Raw genomic sequence first — 6259 nt, 5'->3', positions numbered from 1 at the left:
AAATAAATATATATATATATAAATAAATAACGTGATCATTTTAAAGCCAACAAATTAATGTTCACTTATTTTAAGAAAAAAATCCAGTGTTTATTTTCTTCTCTTAGATATCTTAATTTTATTTTGTTTCACATTCTTGCTTTTTAAGTCATTTTTTTCCCCATTATGTAGTGACATCACCATCATGATGAATAGTCTCATGTTACACGTCCACGAGAGTGGTTGTTGGAACATGCATACTTCCAGGCAAATGTCATTCATCAACCCCTGTGACGCGAGCCATTAACGTAGTGAAACGAACTATATTTAGGATTTCACAGCTTAGATGAGAAGGTACATGATGACACACCGGATGGGACCTCGGGGAATCATAGCTCATTCTAAAGTGTATCCAAGGAAGGTTGTTTTTGTTGCTACACACCTTGGGTGCTATGAATAATGACAATGAGTAATATTATTTTCAAATTCATATTATACATATTTAAACTACAATGTATTTTTAAATGATGCTCCAGGTGAACTAATTTTGGCTTAACTGAAGTTCAATTTCATGCATGCTGACCGCCAGAGGCGGTGCTAAAGCACTGTGTTTTGTACACTGCACCAGTAGAGGGTAGTAACGCGCTTTTAAAATGCTATGTTTTTTTTGTTTTTTCAATCAATAAATGTATATATATAGTTTTTTTTTTTTTTTTAAATACAATTATTTTACATTATTTTAACAGAGAACAGAGCTTTTAACACTACAGTGTTTTAGGTCAGGGCTGGCTTAAGTAACAGTACATTTTTGAGTGTCCTATAATACGTGACACGATGAGTAATCATTAACATGCAATTTTCATGTTTTTGTTCATTCATTTGTGTTGTTTCATAATTGGTTGACTTACAGTATATATTTGTTCAATTCTAAAAATACATGTAATTAAAAAAAAAAAGTATTTGGTATTGATTATTGGTGGATTAATTATGAGGGAATCCATGATACAGACAAGTTTCCTGAGCGAAATATGGGCGGCGCCATCTTGGAAAATGTCCGAACTTCCGGTTTAGAAAGAACAACATGAATTGCAACTGAAGTAAGCAGTGTGTTAACACAGTTAAAAATGCAAAATTAAGCCAGAGGAACCCACGGAATCTCCAGAAATGGATTCAGCACGACGAAGATGAGACGTAGATGAGATTGTATGATTGTTCTTATCACTTCGTTGATCATTCATGGACAAAATTATAACAACCTGTCAGCCTGTGTTGAGGTGAGATCAGAGGTTGCGCTAGACTTTTTCGTTGTCTGTCATTTTGACTGACAGTGTCATAAAAATCCGGTCATAATCTATTTTTACCCGTCACTTACATTTTTAAAATGATAATAATGACATATTTAATAGTATTTAGTTTTCATTCATTTTTAATTAATATTCTGTCCGAACAAGCTTAACAAGAGGCAAACAGACAGCGGAGTGCACCAATCAGCGACGGGCAGACGTGCCGTTAGCAAAGCGATGAGGGCAGGACGAGGGACTTGCGCGCGGAAGTAAACATACGAGGAGAACAGAGTTTATTCAACATGGCTAGCGCGAGACAGACTGTTGTCAATGACTCGTGTCGATGTGTTTTAGCTCATTTAAAACTGAATTTACCGCGGATTGGAACATATTCTCTGCTCTCCCGTTCGCCATCCGTGTTGTTGTAGAGACGACTTTCGGCGCGCAAGAGTGACATTGCTCGTGAAGAACACGTCACGCAAATAAACAAATCTGATTTGTCGATTGATTTTGTACCTACTCGAGAGGCCGTTAATGGGCTGGGTTCCAGACTTTTCTCTCAGTGTTTGAAAAATACAGGGAGAACAGTCTGGCCGTTCTGGCAAACACTCAGTTGCCTTGACATTTTTCTGAGTAAGGCCAACGACGTCATGCATCAAGAGAGACAATAGCTAATTAATATGCTCACTCGCCACCCTGTGGTCTGGGGTGTGAATTGCAACCTGTCAAAATGACAGATGGACTTCAGTTTTTTCCGTCACCGTTTTAAAAAACCGGTCAACAACGGAAAATATTCGTTTAACGCGACCCCTGCGTGAAATATAGATTGATACGCCGGCCACTTGAGTGATCAAAACGTGGTGAAATTACAAATGATTTTGTTGTTACAAGGAAATTCTACAAGGTATGTACATATAAACAAAATTAGCATGTCATTCTTTTTTATTGCATATATTGATTGCAATAAAACATTTGGACAACATGATTCCATTCCTCGTTTTATTTAAAAAGATTAGTGCATGTGGAAAACAGGTGAATAAATCACAATTCATAAAATTATTGGAAGCATAGCATACGAGAATGGGATATCAGACAGCAGAGGTCCGGAGCCTCGCCAAACTTTCACCTGACATTTCGGCGTATAAACGGGCTTTCTCCCGGTGTCCTCGGTAATTCCAGCATCAATAGTGTAATTTGAACATACCACAGCAGCAACATGGCTACAAAATCACCCGGTCTTTGTGGTGGCACGAGCTTGGTTCCATCTACCGTCATGAACATGTTGTCTTCCTGTCCTGATGGAAGATGGATGTGATATTTCCAAATTGTCTTTTTTAAGGGACTTTGATGAGTAATGTTACTCCAGCTCCACTATTGTTTTGGATGGAGAAATTCTAATACGGAAGTTGCTTGCAGACATAAGGAAGTAAAGTGGAAGTACCTTGGAAACTTGTCTATATAAAACAATATAAATGGCAATGATTTAATGATTACAAAATATTTCAGACGTATCATTTTAATGTACTGTAGTTTTCAATTTTATTTGGTGGATAGTGTAGGACATAGAAAATGGATGGCTAGATAAATGATTCTTTTTAGAGACACACAAGTACGACGTCCAATGTCTGGTAGCAATCAAAAATTATTCTTCCTCTTACTTTAGGGTGCAAAGGAAAGAAGCAACAAAGCAAGATAGTATTCTGTTTAAAAGAAATAATTAAAAAAAACAAAAAAAAAACAAGTGTGATAAGACCAATTATTCGGTGTATATGCTCCAAGTGTTGTGGTTTGTGATGATACTTTTTGTGACTATTTTTTTTAGGACGTGTTGATGATACACAAGTCATGAGGGCTATTGTTCAGATGATCATAACGGCAAACTTTTATTTGATTCTGTGGATAACGGGCATCCATTGTGAGGTGCTCGTATGGAAGAGATTGCTTTAAAAAGTTGATGTGAGGGCAGGATATTAGGATGGTGCATGGAGTTTATGAGCTTGGAGCTGTGGGACCGCAATAGGACAGGTGATAAAAGCAATTGCCTAGGCCCCTGAGAGACGGCTGACATTGGCCTGTATCAATAACAAACAATGGCATAGCTTTATTGGACACTGCGACAGCAAGTTGTCAGAAAGCTGACGTGCATTTGTTAATGTCGGTAATTGTATATAATGAATTATATATTTGCTTAGACATTAGTTTTAATTTATTTTGTACTTCTAGTCTGGGACCCCCATGGCGCCTAGAGACTGGTTGGACTTACTGAAGTGAGCTGTAATAAATGTCAACAGTGACCAAAGATAGGGGGTGGGTGGGTTGGTAAGAAAAAAATGATTGAAGTCAGTATAAAAACAAACATGCAGTAGACTGTTTCAAAGCCATCATATAAATTGCACAACACTTAATCAACATTTTATTTTTAGTTATCACAGAACCTCATAAGTGAACCAAAACTGCAGACCTTCGTCAAATGTATGTTGATAAATGTATTAAGAACAATTCTGTGAACGATTTATACACCAAAGTTAGATATTGAATGAAATCTCAGTGTAACTAATATAATAATATTCAAATTTAAAGTAGTGTTTTATTTTACTTGTAACAACAGCTAACATTTTAGATTTGTGGGACAGTCAAACATTCATATGCTCCTTGAGTCTTACATCAAATTATTTTGATAGAAGGGTAAGGTGCAATTTTTTAAAAGGCTTCACACAATGCCTTTATGATTTATTTCCCCCCTCTAATCATGTTTGGATTAGGGAAAAAGGAATGTACAAGTAAATAAAATAATGTGGTTGCTTGGAGCTTGGATTTATTTTTGCTTTGAACTAATCAATCATATCCAGACTCCTGTTAAGCAGAGGTGGGTAGAGTAGCCAAAAATTTGACACAAGTAAGAGTTGTGTTACTTCTAAATAACATTATTCAAAAATTCAAAGTGGTCACCCAAAAATTTACTCAAGTACAAGTAAAAAAGTAAATGTTGAAAAGAATACTCAAGTAATGAGTAACATTGTGAGTAACTGCTTACAATGTTTGATTGAATTTTTATTTATTTTTTAAAAAGGCTATATTTTTTTCTAAGGTCAACTTCATCTATATGAAGTGGTATTATTGCACTGTACTATAACCTATTACATGACCATATGACAACAAAAGGATGACACAAAAATAATTGAATTCAAGCCCGAACAAAGCAGCATATGTGCCCTCTAGTGGACAAAAACATTGTTACCTCTGAATGGTTTAATGGAGTCGTGTGGTTATTTTTGCGACGTTTCATTGGTGAAACAGACAGACACTGTCGGTATCTGGCAATGAATCAATATGTAGAATAAAATGTAACAACTCTAGTGTAGCCCAAAGTAGTGAAGTTAGAGTATTGTTTCTTCTTCACAAATATACTGGCGTAAAAGTAAAAAGTATTGCGTGGTAAAACTAATCCAAGAAGTACATTTTTCTCAAAAAGTTACTCAAGTAAATGTAATGGAGTACATGTAAAGCGTTAGTAGGCAAGGGAAGGCAAGGCAAGTCAAATTTATTTATATAGCACAATTCAACATAACGCAATTCAAAGTGCTTTACATCAAATGAAGATCATAAAAATCACATTAAATCAGTAGAACGTTAAAAAAAAGCTAATTTAAAGTTCATATTAAACAAACCTGCAGAACAGCCTTTTTTCACCTGCGCAACATAGCCAAAATCAGAAATATTTTGTCTAAAAACGATGCTGAAAAATTAATTCACGCGTTCGTTACATCTAGATTGGATTACTGTGTAACTCCTTACTTGCAGCTTGTCCTAAAAGTTCTCTAAAAGGTCTTCAGCTAGTCCAGAACGCAGCAGCAAGACTTTTAACAGGAACTAATAGAAGAGAGCCCATCACCCCTGTGCTCCAGGCCCTTCATTGGCTTCCAGTCAAGTTTAGAATTAAATTTAAAATCCCCCTTCTTACATTTAAGACCATTAATGGTTTGGGGCCATCTTATCTCACCAATGCTCTGGTTCCATACCGCTCCAACAGAACACTCCGCTCTCAGAATGCAGATCTACTGGTAGTTCCCAGGGTCTCTAAAAGTACAGTGGGAGCTAGAGCCTTTAGCTACCAGGCTCCTGTCTTATGGAAACAGCTTCCAGCTAGTATTAAAGAAGCCGACACAGTCTGTACATTTAAGATTAGACCAAAAACTTTCCTATTTGACAAAGCTTATGGTCAGGCTAGTTGAAACCGGACTAGACTCACAGTTCAGTCTCAGCTGCACTAGAAGCTATAATGCTGGGGGAAGTACAGCCACTGAGTCCTATCCCCTTTTTCTCACTCTACCTACCACTCTTCTTACTTTATGCCTCTTTTCTAATTCTAATATCTAGGTGACTAGTCTCTTCATCATTAGTCACCCGGTGTCCCCTTTCCCCCCCACTACTGGGGAGGGGCTATTTTTCAGCTGCAGCCTCCTGACTATCCTGACCCCTGGCCCGATGGACGTCCTTGTTACTTCTATTAAGTACGTTTTACTGCTTGCATTATTAATTTCAGTTCACAAGCAGTAAAACACTGAAATAACTGGTGGATTTACTTGATAAAATCATTGTAACAAATTGCACTTACTTTTATTATGTAAATTTTACTGCCTGCAATATTAATTTCAGTTCACAAGCAGTAACATTTGCTTTAAAAATTAACTTACTTTTATTGAGTACATTTTACTGCCTGAAATATTAATTTCAGTTCAGAAGCAGTAAAATTTACTTAATAGAATTAAGTTGAAATTGTTACATTGATATGATCAATTTGCACTTACTGAGTAAGTTGAAATTGTTACAATTTTATCAATTTGCACTTACTTTTATTAAGTACATTTTACTGCCTGAAATATTAATTTCAGTTCACAAGCAGTAACATTTATTTAATAGAAGTAAGTTGAAGTTTTTACAATTATTTTATCAATTTGCACTTACTGAGTAAGTTGAAATTGTTACAATTTTATCAA

The sequence above is a fragment of the Corythoichthys intestinalis genome, chromosome 9, assembly GCF_030265065.1.
Source record: "Corythoichthys intestinalis isolate RoL2023-P3 chromosome 9, ASM3026506v1, whole genome shotgun sequence".
Taxonomy (NCBI): domain Eukaryota; kingdom Metazoa; phylum Chordata; class Actinopteri; order Syngnathiformes; family Syngnathidae; genus Corythoichthys; species Corythoichthys intestinalis.
The sequence above is the reverse complement of the archived record's forward strand: the minus strand, read 5'-3'. Positions refer to the sequence as shown.